We start from the raw sequence: 17,093 nt of genomic DNA, 5'->3' as shown, positions 1-17,093 counted from the left end.
CTGGGGAGCTGGGTTTAAGAAGGGACCTGAAGTGTGCAGGCAAAGCACTGCTGCTGCCAGCAGCTGAGGAAAGCTGGCTGGTGGCAGGACTGCACCGCTCCTGTGATGTGTGAACCAGTGAGGGGAGAGTGAGCACTGGCAGCTTTGGGCCTTCCCATAGCCCAAGCCGAATGGCTTTGTTAGGAAGAGGTGAGGAGAACAGCGCTGCTTGACAGCTCGTTCTGTTTTCCTCCCGTAGTCCCAGGTGGGATCTGGCTCCTCTGTGGTTTGTTTGCTACAAACAATGCAACTTAGGCAAATTCAGCTGCTTATACCTATCGGAAGGCCCCCTCTTCCCATAACAAAAACAGAGAATGGATGGTTTAGGAGAATTTTAATCCTAATTATTTCAAAACTGAAAGAACGGTACGCTGTTCCTTATGAAATATCTCTTACATGGGGTGGCCTGCATGCTTTCCCCTCCGCACAATAAGTGACCAGCAGGTATCTGCTGTGTTCAGGGAGCACACTGTCTTCTTTTTTTTTTTCCTGGGGAGTGTTAGGAGAATCTGACTCTGAGATGCAGCCCAACTAAAGAGTTTCAAGTGACAAATCTGTCCCAGATTGGCCCTTGTATGCTGGATAACCTTGTATCACTTCTCTGCGATAACTGTCTGCATGCCTTTACTATTTCCTGTACAAAGATGCTTAAAAAAAAAACCACTCTTCAGCTTCCTGAGCTCTTCCAAGCTGTGGCATCAACAGAAGAGGTTCCAGAACTCCTCAGGCAAACTCTGGAGAGCATCAAGTTCCCAGCACCAGGTGCTGTGTGCTCCAGAGGAGCTCATGTGCTGTTACGGTTGTGTGTAGAGAATGATTTTAAAGCAAGCCGAGTAGCAGAGGGTGGCTCCCACGTCGGTGGGCAGTGACAGCTCCCCTTGTGACAGCAGCTTGGTAATCCATGATTTTGGGGCTTTTTCTCTGTTCCTGGCTTCCTGCAGCCCGAACTAATGTATCTGGCTACGCGCAGTATCTCAGTGTGCTTGCGAAGGATGTGTTTTGTCTTCGCAATTTGTACCAGCTTTTCTTTCTTGGATGACTGACAAACAGAATTTGACCTTCGCAGCTCTAAATGGTTTGTCTTTTAAATTGATATCACTTGAGTTATTCTGAACAAGCATTCCCTCACGCTGGAAAAGATAAGTGGTAAATTCGTCTGTCTCTTGATGAGAGCCTTCAGGACTGTGCCAGCAGAGCCAAGGCTTCAACTTCAGAGCGTATTGCATGAGTTATTTTTGATCCCTTATTAATAGTGGCTATAGAAAAAGCCCTTTGCTTATGGCCAAATATTGGCTTATAAGTGTTTCAAGTATTGGCTTGTCTTCAGCGTATGACTCCATCGGTACACAACATCCATTCTTTTCCATTTAGCTAGGTGCTGTTAATCTTTAAGAAGATTATTCAACGTTGCAGAAAGTGAATGAGGAACAAAGAATTGATTGTAGCCATTGGCAGTGGGTCCAGGCACTGACATTATAGCCAGCGTCCTGCAAATTGTGCTGGTGACTTACAAATTCAAGCCCCATCCAAACCAAGAGCTGCTGCGTTAGGGAAACCAAGACATTTTAGTGTAACTTGATCCCGGGGTTATCTTTTGCAAGAAAGTGTTGTGGAGTGAAACCCTCGCTGTCTTGGCGGTTTGGGGCTGCCTGTGGACAAGGCTGGGGGCTCTCTCCTTGTTGGTTTTGTTGCCATGATCTGGTCTCAGTTTCTCCAAGCACTTTTCCATTCTCCAGGCTGTTTTCCTAGTTCTTTAAGGCTGCTGTCACAGTTCTCGGTCTGTTATCTGATGCCGAAGCTGCCTCTCGTCATCACACCGATTTGTGGCTTGAAGAGATCACAGAAGACTTTCTGGCCCAGTCCTCTGCACCATGGCTCTATCAGATTTATCAGAAATATTTTCAGAATATACTTAACCAGGCCATTTCTGAGCACTTGCAAAAAGTGCACGTCTGCATCTCCCCTGGAAGCCTGCTGCAGTGCCGGGCAAGCTGAGCAGCTGGGGAACGTTTCTCAGCATTTGACTGAATTCCACTTTTCTGTAAGTGAGACTGGGACTATGGAGAAGGAGCCATTGCTTTCCCTTTCACAACAATCCTCCCGGTACCAGCAGACTGTGCTCTTTAACGTTTTATCTTTTACCTAGATACAGCTGGTTTTATTTAATCTTTCCATCTTTCCAACTAGCCGACGTCCTACAAGCTTGCAGTGAGCCTTGGTCTCCTGGTCTCCTTTTGAGTTTCTGAGGAGTGTCCAAATGTGTTGCTCTCAAACTGAGTGTCATATTTAAGTGGAGGTCTCTCCAGCCCTACAATAATTTTCTTCAGGGCCTCGCAGCTCTCGTTGACTTTAATGTATTCCAGAATAAGCCTTGCTTTCTTCTGCAGCAGCACCCCACTGAGTCATGCAGCCAAGCCGTAATTATCCAGTGGGGGTGGAGGTGAGGGGATGAGAAAGCAAAATGAAAGTAATGGTGTAGATCACCGATTCCGTGACAATTGGAGTAGTAAACGCTCCTTTTGATGGGGTAAGCTGAGACCTTAAGCAAGCTCTGTGCTCCCTGAAGTGCCTGAGCTGCCGTGGTGTGCGGCGTTGGCCGGAGCAGTGCCGTGCCGTGCCCTCGGGGTGCTGCGTGCCCTGCTGCCCTCAGCCCAGCCCGTCCCGAATGGAGCCAGTGATGGGCAGGGGTCCCCTCTGATGCCACGTTCTTTTTTTTGGCCTCGTTTTGCCTTAGGGTGCTGTGTGGCTCCCACCTAAACGTAGGAACTTCCCAGCTTCACTTTGTCACAAGACCATTTCTCGGGATGGCTCTGAATCTGAATTCGGAGCTCTCTGCCTTCTCCAATCTGGTTTCATCTCACACCACTAAAACGGGATTTCTGCCCCCCCAGTTTGTTGAAAAAATAGCACAGAGCTGGGCCTTAACGAGCTGCAGCAGCACGGGTGGGAGCGTGTGCCCAGGCTCACCACTTTCCTGCTCCTGTGCTGTCCTGCTGCTCCCAGCCGTGTGCTGAGCGGGTGCAGAGTGAGCGTCCTGCTCTCTGCACACCTCGTCCAGCTTGTCCTCTTCTCAGCTTCTCAATTCTGCAGCCAGTCTTTCTCCCAAAGCCCTGTTTGTGTCTCCAGTGCTCTGCAAGCATGACAAGCCATTTTTGTGGTGCCACGTAAATCTATAAGGAATGCTTTTGAAGAATGGGGAAAGTCGTTTGTTTTGCTTCTGGTTTTTCCTTTAATATATATTATTTCTATTTCAGGTCCTATTCGTGCCTGTTGCATCCTTTTCAGGTGGGGAGGACTAGAGCCTTTCACAACACCAGAAGCACGCTGTGCCATCTATTTATGTAGAGGCCTGATGATATTTTCTGTTTTGTTCCATTCCAAATAACTTCTAGAATTTGCTTTGATTTCTGAGCTCGGAGCTGATGTTTTCCTACAGCTATTTGTTATAATCCGAAGAGCTTGCTCCTGAATGGCAGTAATAAGCTCGGAGCCTTTCATTTTGCTGCGTGACACTAGGTGTATTTTTTGCCTGTGATTCACCCTACAGTTATCCGCATTGAATTTCATCTGCCATTTTCTCAGCAGTTGCTCGGTATTGTAAGATTCTTCTGCCGGTTCATCCTTTTTCTTTATTCTCTTGAATAGTTTCATCATCCAACTTTGTCCCCTCGGTCATCGTCTCATCTCCCGGATCCTTTGTTCAGTGCGTTGAGCAGCACAGACCTCAGGAAAGATCACTGGGAAGAAAATCTACTGCATATTCTTCGGGGCTCTCCCCACTGTGAAAATATTTCCAAGGACTAGAGCCTTTCACAGCCCTTAGAGGAAAGAATTTCTTCCTTAAAAACAATATAGATCTATCCTTTTTTTAGTTTTAAATCATTTCCCCTTGTTCTATCACTCCACTCCCTGAAAGAGTCCTTCCCCAGCTCTCCTGCAGCCCCCGTTAGGCACTGAGGGGGGGATGCTTTGTGATATCTTTGGGTCTCCTGCGTGATGCTCACTGCTGCTTTCCTCTTCAGCTGGCAGGGTGTGAGCCACTCGGAAGCGAGACTGCTTTATGGCTTTGTCAACAAACCCTGCCCTCGCCTCCATTTCTCCCATTGCCCAGGAGCAGCAGTTGGGGGACTGCGTGCCGCCAGCTCCGTGCACGCAGATGACACAGGGCAATAAAGGTGGAAATTGCCGTCTTCTAGCTGGACTTCTGCCTGCTTTTGGTTTACTCGAGGAATGAGTAACTGCTGCAGTTCACCTGGTGGCCCAGTTACTCTGCCTGCTGCTTCTGCAAATAGTCCTGGAGGTGGGGAGCTGGCCCCGACTGCTCCTCCCATGGCCGTGTGGGTTTGGTGCTCGGTCCTTCCCTGGCTGTGGCCTTTTTCGGCATCTGTTTGCCAGGGCTGTGTGACACCTGAAGCCCTGGCAGAGCACTCAGGAGTTGGTATGGAGCTGGCAGTATCTAAACCACGCAGGGCATGCGTGTGACACTCAACAAGTAATGCAGCCCGTTACTATGTCTTACAGAAAACATTGTTTTGGGTCTCTTTCTTCGATCACAGAGACCACGGTTCTTGATTAGACTCAGAACGTCTTTAATGTCGCTGGGGAAAGCTGACACCGTAGCTCTGTCCGTTTTTCAAACCAGTAAGGTATCTGGTGTCATGCTTTGACAAGAGTTTAGTGTGTGGCAACATCCTCGGCACAGCTTCAGGGTCAGGTACTGTGGGCAAGGCTCTCGCAGAGAGATTTACTTTAATTTGTTTTATACAGGATTAAAAAGAAAAAAGAAAGAAGCCCTTTCTTATTTGGGAAGCCCTAATGGCATTAATTGATTTTATTTTTTTTCCCTGTGAATAAAGGCAAGTTCAAAGAAACTCTTCCTGAAAGTGCAGTTGACATTTGAAAAGTAATCTTCATCAGCTTCTCCAACCTGTGTTGAGCACACACCTTTATTCAGCATGAGGAGTTCTCGAGAAGTTTGTCACAGCACAGCCGTGCAGACTGCCATAAAGCCATGAGTTCCTCTCGTCTTTCACCTACCAATTGAAAAACTTCAGCCAGGTTAAAAACTTCTGCCCTAGTTCAGATCTTAACTGCTGTTTTTAGGTAGTATTTTGCTGTTTTAAGAAAATGTATAGCTTAATTTGCTGTTAGAGCAGAAGTTATTTGAAGGTTTCCTTACTGTTTGAAAGACAATATGGCCTTAAAGCTGCACCATGTTAAATAATGCTCCAAATCCAAATAACTGCCCTGGAAATGGTTCTGGTCCTGCCAGGACAAAAGCTGGACTCACTTTCTTTTTAGAAAGTTTTCTTTATCCAGTGCTGTCTTTGCTCCCCCGCTTGCTGCACTTCAGAAAAAATAAAATTGTGAGAAAATTGTGAGTTCTGTGACTGGCACGGGGCTGCTTCCCACTGGGAACTGGGACACTGCACGGCCCTTCAGCCCCGGTGGGTACTGGTCCACCAGTATCCAGACATTAACTCTGTCCAGATGTTGCAGGGTTGGGAATGAATCGGTGGATTAACTGAGCGTGTATCTTCCTTTTTATAAACCAACTTTTTTTTTTTTTTCTGGCCACAAAGGTGAGATTCAGATGTCGAGACAAAAACTGCTGTGACTGCCAGATAATGATGTGCACAAAGACGAAGAGCATAGTGTTCTGCCTCGGAATAACGCATCAATCAACACAAGGAAGCTCCTCTCGCTTGTCATTTGCAGTCCTGTTTCGATGTCCCTGCATGCAGCCGCTGTTCTCATATTGGCCCACGCTTAGCACAAAGTGGGCACTTGGCAGCGTTTGCGGGAGCTCAGGGAACTTCCCCTGTGAGAGCTTTGGGGTGTGTGTGGAGGGTTTTTGTGAAAGCAGAACTAGTTCTGGGGTGACTTTTTGGCTTTTTCTGTAGGGGAAAAAAAAAGGATTTTGGTCATATGCAGCAGATGGCTTGACATAAGCATGATATCCAAGTAAACAGTTACACAGCAGCTTGAGGCTTCAGTCTTGACCTGCCCCCACTTTGAGCTCTGCAGTCGGGTAGCCAACCTCACCTTTAGGCTGCTAAAAAACATTCACAATTTTTTGTGCCTGTGGGCAGGAGAAGGCCTGGAGAGGCCCTTCCCACCCGGGCCTGGCTCGCCGGCCATCACACCCAGCCTTTGCTGGGCTGCTCTCACTGCCATAGCACGGCCCAGCCCCTCTCCATCCCCACGGGTGTGGTGTGAGTCCGAGAGGGCTGAGGGCTGATCCATCCCCTGCACTGACAGAGCTGGGCTTCCTTTGGCATCGGCCCCTCCGCACTGCTCCGCGACCCCCGGCAGGGCATGTGTCAGCCCCGTGCTGCTGGAGGCCACGCCAGGCCGGCTGAAGCTGATCTCAGGTGGCCTCTTGGACATTCAGAGCATGCGTTTATGTAATGTAGAGACGGTTTCTGCCATCGGCTATTTCGCTGGCTTTGTGGAAACGCCGGCAGGAGCGGTGTCACCACCGATGGGGCACCTGAGGAGCCGAGGGATGAGGGGCTGGTCAGCAGGACGTCTCCCTGAGCGAACCTACAGCAGCTCCGTTCCTACTTTCCACCCAGGAGTGAAATGTTTGCGAGCTTTTTAATTACGAAATGTAGTTCTTTCAATCAGGAACTTAAAACTTCCTTAATTTCAGGGCAGGATTTTCTATAGAACGTCTTGAGCCGGTGCCAGGGCGCGCTGGCGGAGCGGGAGAGAAATGACATGCTTAGTGGTCAGAGTGACTGAGCTGGTGAGACTTGAAATGCTAATGCCATTGGAAAACTGGCAGTCCCTGCTTTTTAGTGCCAGAAAGGCTTTATTTTTAGCGTTGGCACTTGATCAAGTACTGGACTCGCTGCTGATTGAAATAATGGGTATTAAAATCATGTTGGAATTAATGGGGATGAAGATGATGAAAAGGGAGCGAGTAAAATGATAATCTAGACTGGATTTTAAAGTCAGTCCCGCGTGGCCTGTCACTGATTGAGGTGTGTCCTCAGGTCTGAACATGGAAGTGGCAAACCAGTCCCTCAGATACAGAGGAGAAGCCTGATGGTGGAAGTGGAGAGGCACAGCGCTGGGTCCTGTTGGGACGAGAGATGAGTTCAGTGTAGGCTCTGGGTGCACGGGGGCACAAATACTGAGGCTGGAGGAGCTGGCAGAAGGGCTTGATCCCAGCAGCTCCTTGCATAGTGAAATCCGTGTGTCTGTGGTTGTTGCTGACCTCGCTACTGCTGCCAGAATGCGATTTGATTGGAAATGGTAAACGAGGGGCAAGAAGACGGGCAGGCCTGGGTGCCTGCGCCCATCCTCCTAGCAGCACGTAACAGCAGAGCGATTCCGCTTTCTTCCCAGTTTGGTGCCATCTGTGCTTGACTGGATCAAGCAGGGAGCGCGTGCGTGTCCAGCCGACCTCTTTCTTTTTTACAGCAACGGCTCCAGCTTCCCAAAGAAGGCAGAGCTGGAAGCTTTGGCATGCCGAGGGCTACCTCGGAGCGAGCAGATAAAGCTCCAGCCAATGGCGAAGTGAAGCGTGGTGCTTCAGCATTCACTGGCAGCATCGTTGCTGCATAGCGAAAACAGAAGTCCCCTGATAATTCGAAGGAATTTTACAGATGTTCAGCTAAGCCATCGATAGCCTAGCGCAGCAGATATTTACATCTACCTCCTCTTAAATAAGTCTGTGTCCCCAGCGCCTGTGTGAAGGCACGGAGAGCTGCAAAACGTGGTTTCTGTTCAACACAGTTCTCCACCTGGTAGTTCGTGCTGCTATTTCGTCTTGAAAACGCTACCTTCATGACATAATTATGCCTCTGCACGTATCCCTCTTTTCCCTTGTGCTCTCCTGGAGCTGTGTTGTGCTAATCACTCTAAGAGATTTGTTGTTAGCTTCTTTTGATGTCTGGCATGGATACTGCTGAGTACTTCTAGTAATCGTTGGGTTTTATTATTTTTTTCCAATGGAAAAATCTGACATAATCCATGTCTCTTCTTGCTTGCACGAGAAGTATGACTACGCTGCTGTTAAAAAAAAATAAGCAACATAGATAATTAATCAGACTAGAAAATGGATAGTACTTTTTTTTACCTCATTTTCCTCCCTTTTCCCCTGCTCTTTTTAATACTGAAGCTACCTCTTTCTGCTGGTTCTAATACTATTGCTTTGGAATTAGACTTGCATGAGGAGATTAAAATATAAAGATTTAAAAACTTAAGTTCCTGGTACAGAAGTGCCAGTGCAGGATATTCTAGCTATAAGGACCCTGTGAAGCCAGAGCTGAGAAGAGAGAAGGGGAGGTACAGGAACTCCGTGGTTTTGCAGGACCAACAGTAAGAGCTGCTTTGTTTTTTCTCAGAATCGCTGCAAATGCAGCCCCTGCTGCTGGAGACGTGGGATCGCTTGGAAGTGGAATTTTTGGTAGGGCCAGCTCTGACAAATGCCCGCTTAAGTGTAGAGCTGTGATCATGAGACACAATGGCAAGGTCATACCTCTCAGTGCTGACAATTGCTAGTGGTGACAGTTGCAAGGCTATTTTGGGAGTGCTTTTCTCTTTGTTTTCTGTGAACTCCTCTTTCTGTGTTCCCAGATTTAACCCTGATGCTGTTCAGCTGTCATCGGGCTTGCCTTCGTTTGTGGAGTGCTGGCTGCTTTGCGCTGTATGTTGACATCACATAGTTACTCTAAATTTGCACTCAGTGGAAGATTGACTCCCTTCATCTCCAGACTAACCATATTGCATATATTTTAGACTTATGACAGGAGAGTATAACATGAGTAAGTCTTGCCATTTCATCCCTGTGACTGTGACCTATGTGTTGTGGCAGCAGAACTTCACTGGCCTGCTCATTCTTCCAGTCCAGTTTATTAAAAGGTAATGTCCGGTGGTGTAAAGGTTTTCCTCTGGTTTGCAGGAACTCCTTAACCATTTATAAAACTCCTCAAAGTCCTTTAGTTGTATTAATCTTGCAGCCATAAGGTTGTGGAAAAGAAAACCATCTTAAGTCGGAGCTTAAGGAGTGAGATGGCAAATGTTGGCTCTTGGAGTTTTCTCTTGTGACTGCTGGTAAGTCCTTAAGGGGAGGGGGAATTCGTCTCCTCCTGTGGTGAAGGGGTTTATGCTGTGGAAAAAGGACATCCCACCTAGCTGAGACAGGCAGCACCCTCTGGGTGTATCTGTTTCGTTAAGTCTAATTTACACTTTGAAAATATAGATAAATCAATCTTGTGCAAGGCAAGGTGTGGGAACATATGGCTGGGGCAGGTGGGACCCCAGCAATCTGGGTTTAAACCTACTTAAGCTGTTGTGGGGTGGTCTCAGATTGAATTCGAGACTGCATTTGCATGCACTCAGAACATTCTTCTTCTGGCTTAGCACTTCTTACTGCCTGCATTCACTGCACTAACACTCCAGCTCTTCATTTAGCTCAAAATAAAACCCAAACATTTTAATCCGTTTGAATATGATGTGGTTCTGTCTGATCTTGTCAAAAACAGTCCCACTGCTAATGTTAGGAAGGAGTTTGTATGAACAAAAACCACTTGTCGCCCCATATCTAATGCAGAATCTTTTGTAGCTCATGGGTGGTGCAGCCTCTGCCATCCAAATGAGTCTGGGTCGGGTTTCCAGCATGAGAACAGCGTTCGGGAGCAGAAAGCTAGAGGTTTGGGCAAGTGAAGCGTCTGAGCAACGGAGGTGAGTCAGTTCTGGGTCAGAATGGCTGCAGACACGATACAAATCTGCGTATCATCGTCCTTCCCCACCGCTGTAAAATGCCCCTGGATTCACAAAGAATAAATGTGAGTGTGCACATATGTACGTGCACACACACAGATACCCTACACATCTGTACCTACAGCCGAAAACCAGTCAGAGATCTCTGTGGAGCCTGCCTTGAGCAGGAGGTTGGTGGACTAGAAGTTTCCTGAGGTCCCTTCTGGCTGCAGTGGTTCAATGATGTGTAAGTTGCTGTTGTTTACCTGACTGATGCAATCGCGTGTGGAGAGCAGGGTGCTTTTTCATCAATTGCAGATAGTCCCTGCTCTGAGGATCTCATAATCTAAAGTATTATTTGTTTTGCTGTATGCAAGAATGGAGCGACTCTCTTCGGCAATTTCAGTTGCAGAGAAGGTCCTGAAGATCAGTGTGAGAATGTCAGACCACGGACACAGGGTTGTATGCAAGAATCTCCGGGGTGTTCGGTAACACTTTGACTAAAGAGTTTCAGGAATTGGTGTCAGTAACAGAGCAGAGAGAGCCAACCAGCGTCAGGGGACTGATGGATGTATAGCTTTGGCGATGGTAGCAACTCTTGCTTTCCTCAATTGGAGGGTGGTTAAAGGATGAATAAGGTGAGTTCATAGAGCAATCTGATTCAGCAGCAGCATTTTGAATAGGTAAAGAGGTGCCATGTTCCTGTGAGGCTGATGAGGAGAATATCAGGGGTGCTTGAGGAGAGGTGGCACGTGGCCTCTGCTGGCCTGACATCTGTAAGGCTCAGTGAAAAGGCTGCGTGTGTCTGACGTGCCAGTTTGCATGTTGTATTTCCATGTGACAAGTGGAGTTACCAAATGCCATTTCTATGCAGGAACCATGAGGGGTGTTACACGAGAATCTGGCATGCAGGATTACTGGATTTTCGCTCTTCCAAACAGCAGAAGTCACCAAGATAGGATTCTGTCACAAGACTGATGTATTCATAGCAGAAGCATGTAACACAGAAGCCAAGGCACTAGCCCTGTCTTCTTTTCCCTTTCTATATCTTACCTCTGCCTCAAGAAAATGCAGAGGTTCTCTCCTAAATCCTAACCAACCAAGAAGGGAGCACCAGGGAATTAAACAAGCCAAAATTAAAACCACAAGTAGTTATTACAGGTTTCCCGGCTGACTTTGATTCCAAGCTCTTGTATGCACACTGCTGCTATTTTATTACGTGATCGTATGACACTGGGCGATGCGACGTACTGTTTGTAAACTAAATATTTATTCAGTGGGGCTGCGTTTAGAAGTGCAACACGCTCACAGCCAAGTTCACCCTTGTTAGATGCACTCGTGTACACGGTGCCACCAAGCCCCGCAGGTAAGCGGCAGCCGAAGCGCCCGTGCTGCTGAGGAGCTGCTGGCACTGAAGTGCTGGCAGGAACTGTTCTGCCTGAAAACCATCGTGCTGAGTTCTCCTAATGTATTTACGTTAAACTGCCATGGTGCTGGCGAAGTTGTGGAGAAAGCAGTTGGCTCAATGTGGGTGCCTGTGACGGTGCTGCTGACATGCAATTACTGCCACTGCTTCCGTGTTCTTCAGGGTTTGTAGCCAACCCTGTTTTTCCATGCAAAGCAAACACGTATTCCTTTTTTTTTTCCGTTCTACTAAGCTGATCCCAAGCAATTTCTTAGAAATTTGTCAGGTGGTTTGGTTGCTCCCCTCCCTGCCATCCTGCGTGCATTTATTATATAGTGGGAACGTAACACAAGTCGTAGGCTGGGGGTTGACTAAATCATAGAACCACCGAATATCCCCAGCTGGAAGGGACCCACTGGGATCATCAGGTCCACCTCCTCGCTCCACACAGGACCAAAAATCAACCCTAAATCTGAGAGCGGTGCCCAAACCTTTCTTGAGCCGCAGCAGCTCAGTGACATGTCCATGTCCCTGGGGAGCCTGTCCCAGCGCCCGAGCACCTCTGGGTGCAGAACCTCTCCCTCACCCCCAGCCTGACCCTCCCCTGTCCCAGCTCCATGCCGTCCCCTCGGGTCCTGTCGCTGTCCCCAGAGAGCAGAGCTCAGCGCCTGCCCCCCCGCTCCCTGTGAGGGAGCCGCAGGCCGCCATGAGGCCTCCCCTCGGCCTGCTCTGCTCTGGGCCCAACAAACCCAGGCACCTCAGCCGCTCCTCACACGTCTTCCCCTCAGGCCCTTCACCATCTCGTAGCCTCCCTTTGAATGTTCCCTAATAGCTTTACGTCCTTTTTTGTATCGTGGTGCCCCAACCTTCACCCAGCACTCGGGGTGAGGCCTCAGCAGCACAGGGTGGGGTGTACCGGAGCTGCTGCATCCCCTACAAGCGAGCAGCGCCGCACGTTTCCACCCAGTGACTTGTTGGAGCTCGACTGCTGGTGCCGTGAACGCTTCAGCCTGATCCCATCTGGCTCCTGCTGCTCCCTGGTGTTGCTCTCTCTCTCTCTCTCTTTCCCTCCTGTGGGGGATGCCCAGGAGATATGCAAACCAAAAGCCTCGGCAGGCAGTTGGAGCTGTTGCACTGCTGATACTCATCAGAAGTTAGACGGAGCTTGTGTGTTCTGTGCGCTCCGAGGAAGGAGCGAAGGCTAACAATGCCATTATAATAATGAGGTTTCATTCGAGATAACGATCAGATTGTGTCTGGTTGCTGAACAAGCCTTGCCAGGCAGGCAGAGTTTTGCAGAGCTGCTCTGTAACGTTTCCTGGTGGCCCCTTTTCGTTGCTGTAATGTAAACTCCGTGCTTTAAAGAAGAATGTGTTGGCAGCGGCTACTGGCGAAAAAATCCGGCGAGTGTCCCTGGCTGCTAAGGGCTACACCTGTTATCGAAGAGGGGGAAGCTAATATGCCGTATCTGCAAATTTTAGAAACTGAGCACTTCCTCCCTATGGAAAAACTGCTAAATGCTGGGCCCCTGCCAGGAGCAGAAGGAACACCATGAGCTGGGGATGGAGGCTTGCCCGCCGATGCCCGGGATTTAAACTGTACGAGCCAACTTTCTTTGAGCGGTTTGTCGGTAATTCTGGGCACTGAGTGCAGTTTGCATCAAAGGCTGCTGAAGCTGTAATACAGCAGTGCTGTTCCAGAGGTACGTGGGTCTCACCCGCTGCCAAGAAAAATACCAGAACGGCAAGAGATCAGCCTGCTGAAGATCTCGGCTTATCTCATCTTCAAGGTTGTATTCTGTCTGTTACAGGTAGAGGATAGAAGGTAAAGAAGAAATTAAAAAGTTAAAGAGAGAAAAAAAAATCTATGCTCTGCAGTTTAGCCTCTTGTAGTGTACTAGCAGCAGTTACACACATGAAACAAAGCCACTAAACTTGGAAGAAATAAGGCCAATTATCTGCTTCTCTTTCTGCAAAGCAAATTCCAACAGCAAAATAGGGCAAGAGTGCTTCATCAAATTATTAACGTGGGGAAGGCAGCACTACTTTTGACTTTTTTCTCCCTTTCAGGGCTGGGGGGCAGGTGCCTGCTTTGTGTTACTGCAGTCCGATGCAGTTACTCTTACAGTGCTCCCAAGGAACGCTGTATCAAATAAAAGAGGAGAACTTTGCATAGCGATAGATCCTCTCGGGTTACTGAAGTTACCCACTCCTAAATTTAAGGTTGCAGGATTAATAGTACTTAAGGGAGGACACATCTGCCACTTCACTTCCTCTTTGTCCTCTTCTCCTTCCTCCAGTAACCTCAGAAAACCTATTTTGCTTAACCAAAAGGTGAACTTTACCCTCTGAAACTCAGTGAAACTTTTTCTTTTCTTATAGGGTGTTTTACAGTGCTTAATTTTAGCAGGTAAGCTCAATAAAACATAAAACAGATACTTACGGAGGAGGATAGGATAGGGTGTCAGCAGTCAGGACTCTCCAAATTTTAGGTGGCCAAATATGTGCCCTGAGAACTTCTAAGCAGGGAGAGCTCCTGTTGTTTATAGCTCAGTAAAGTGATCTTGTGTATGGAGCAATTAACACCACAAATGTATGTGCAAGTGTGAATTCTGTGTAAACACATAAATGTTACTCAGCTGATGCTTAAAAACCCATGTAGAAATACATTGCCACCCCTGCAAGCTGCCCTTCGGCCTGTCCGAGCTTTGATAGGGTTTTTGAAGTTCTTGAAGTTTAGGGGATCTTTAGAAATTCCTCATTTTACTCATTATCCCACTTGTTAACCTCATAATTATTGCTGTAAGCCTTATTAAAACTGTTGTAAGAAACGCTGCAAATAATGCTGTGCCTGATAGTTTCTTTCAGGAGATGGTGATGGGATTTGGAGAACTGCTGAGGGGCTGCTCAGTACCCCCGCGGGATGCCAGCTTCTGACATTTCTTTTCTAGAAATGCAGCGGAGAAAAGGAATCTCGGCCAATACAGTTTTTTGCAATATTACACAATTCGTACATACTGATGCTTGTGGCAGGACAGAATCGTACCTGCTAACGTTGGCTCAGCCCCGGGCCGTTTATACAACCGTTCACGTTACTCAGCTCCACTCAGGCCTGTCCGTATGTGGCGCTAACTAATGCTAAAATAAATATTTGCCGAGCGGTATCACACCGCTTGATCACACAGCGCCAACAGCAGTGTTTCACGATAGGTGCAGAAGGGTGGAGTGAGGTTATTTTGCTCAGATATTCCGGAATTCGTTTTTGCTCCATTAAGGGCTCGATCCACCTTTGCCACGAAGAAAATTTCTAGCACCAATGCAAACAGCAAGCACGAAATCTGTGGTGGTTCCCTCGGGAAATCGAGGCCCTGCCTGCTGTCATCAGCACCCATGTAGCTTTTTTTGACCCAATGTCACTTTGTCATCGTTTTATCTCTTCAGGGGCCAGGCGAATCAAATTACTGCAGATTTCTTTGTAGGAACAGGTGGGGTTTTATCCCATTATCCTTTCTGTTCCCAGCACGCATTCCTTAGGAAACATGCAGGATGGAGACCAGCAGAATAATGAGGCTAATAACAAGCATTAAAAAAAAAAAAAGTGTGTGGGGGGGGCTCTTTTATGGATCTAAACTTTTTTTTTTTTTTGAGTCTAGCATATCCAGTGGCTCGAGGAAGTTCTGGTCTCTTCTCCTGGCCTGCTCCCAGCGTGTGCAGAGGTAGTGGGTGGCAGCTGTTGGGGTGGTTGAAATGATAAACAGTGTAAATACAGCACTCCAGCTATCAAATGCACATAAAGCTCACGGTATGAAGAGGTTCTCGAAGCTGAACTTAGCTCGGCACTTAAGCTGCAGGTAGTGCTGCTGTGCTGCCTTTCTTCTGGAGTGAGTATGCACAGGCACGCAGCGCCCGCCTCGCTGCTTTATCAGAGCCTCGCTGATAAAATTCTTCTGCGAGGCTGTGATTCCGCAGCTGGCCAGACGTGACGGTCCTCAAAAGGAGCCTCTGTGTGGGCAAACGCGTCTTGGCTATTGTCAGAGCAACGCGCTGGTACGTGATGGTAGTTTTATTTAAAAATGGGTACGGAACGGTTGTGTTCCCACGTTAAAATGTAATGGACTCGTCAATAGGGTTAAGTATGATTTGTTTGGGATGTGTCGGGGAAACGTGTGCTGTATTACCTTCAATGTGGGTGGCAGTGACGTGCATCTTAGCTCTGAATTTTTGCAGGCTCGGACGCAGATTCTTTTAAAAACTGCTTCTTGAACTGAGAAGGGAATGTTACGAGTTTACGAGTAAGAAAAATTCCTCACCCAGAGGATGCTGAAGCACTGGAGCTGGGGCCCAGACCAACTGTGGGGTCTCCATCCTTGCAGCCACCCGAAAATGGCTGGGGCAGGCCCTGAGCAGCCTGGTTTGACGTCGGGTTCAGCCCTGCTTTGTGCAGGTGATCTGAATAAGAGGGCCGAGGAGCAAACCTTGCTCCCCAGGCCAGTGGTCAAAGCTGCTTTGCATCTGCTCTGCCGAGACCTGACGGCTGTGCTGGGCCCTGGGACTGCCCCGAGCTCAGAGCCCTTTGGTCCCCAGGGTGTTGTGGTTTGTTGGAAGGGCTGTGTGGCAAAACACGAGGTCAAACAGGGCCGGGAAACCCACTGGCACCTGAGCACAGATGCAGATGTGCCTGGTGCCGTTTGCCAAGTGCCCAGACCTGCAGCTGCCTTTGGGGAAAGAAGTTGAAAAGCCAGCCTTGTGGATGGCTGCTTGTGAACCAGAGAAACGGAGGGATGCTGGTGTCTGTAGCATAGGAGCCTCGTTTGAGCTTTTCCTTGAAATACAGATAACGAGTGGGATGTCCTAGCTTCGGGCCTTGGTATAAGCAGTGGAGCCCAGGTGAGCATGGCAGGTAACACAGGATTGTCTCTTTGGGGGGTTTGCTTCAACACAATTCCTCTCCTGTCATAGCAAGTAATGAAGAATAGTGAGCGGTGCTCGTTTTAGAAGAACAGTGCTGGATCTGCCCACACCAGGCGGTGTGAAGGACCGAGTGCTGGGGATTTTGGAGGCCACTCGACCAGGATCACCCTTCTCGCAGCGAGGAGCGAGGTCTCTGCAGCTGAACACGGTCACGGACGGTCCTTTTGCCTCCCAGTCATGCCTGGTGCTTCTCAGCTGAGGCACACGCACGGGGACATACGTATTAAATTGCCAGCTCATCCTTAAATAGCAGCCTCCAGTGAGCTGCGAACGCGCCACAGAACGTGCTGCAGCCAGGAATTTCAGGAAGGAGGAATTCCACCTAACAGAACTGCTGAGACTTGAAAATCTAGCTAGGTTTTTTCCTGGCAACTTCAAAGCTCTCAGGTCTCTGTAAGTGCAGGCTCTGGAGGTAATGGAGCAGCTAATAAAGGGTTGGCGGTCTCGTCCACAGCTCGCTGGGTCTGTAGGGCTAGCAGAGAAAGTTGTGCTTTGCTATAGTCAGGAAAATAAACGGCTGCTGCTGAATAAGGAAGTTAGGCCAAGTGTGCCATGTCGCGTCCCATCCGATTTGTATGCAGTCACTTCTATCAAAATTCTGCTTTTGCTGTAATTCTGTCTGTACAGGGCACCACCCAGGGCTGCTTTACTCGGTCATCTTCAGGTTATGTTTGCCCTGCTCATCCCTACTGCTAGTGATGTTTCAGTGATTTTCCTGATGTTTTTTTGCTGATATTTTGGAGCATCACCTCCAAAAGCACACAGCTTGCCTTGCTTAAAGGAATCCGATGCCATACCTAAAGCCAGTACAGATTTATCATTTTACAGTGTCTTTGCCCCGCTCCAGGGAGCCAAGCATGGAGGAGAGGAGGGAAACAAAAGCTTAGGCAAATTCAGAGATGGTCCACCTGGGGACTCTTTGAGTTTCAATTATTTTTTTGAAATTTCTGAAATTAATTTGGTTT

At 48.2% G+C, this 17,093-nt stretch overlaps 1 protein-coding gene across 9 annotated transcripts in view; it reads left to right on the top strand.

The window, feature by feature from the left end:
• PPP1R12B (protein phosphatase 1 regulatory subunit 12B) overlaps positions 1 to 17,093 on the top strand; it is a 112,656-nt gene that overhangs the window by 10,160 nt on the left and 85,403 nt on the right. The gene's annotated exons all lie outside the window — the stretch shown is intronic.

This window comes from Aythya ferina (genome assembly GCF_964211825.1).
Source record: "Aythya ferina genome assembly, chromosome: 25".
Lineage (NCBI taxonomy): Eukaryota > Metazoa > Chordata > Aves > Anseriformes > Anatidae > Aythya > Aythya ferina.
This window is presented reverse-complemented; position numbering and strand designations above follow the sequence as displayed.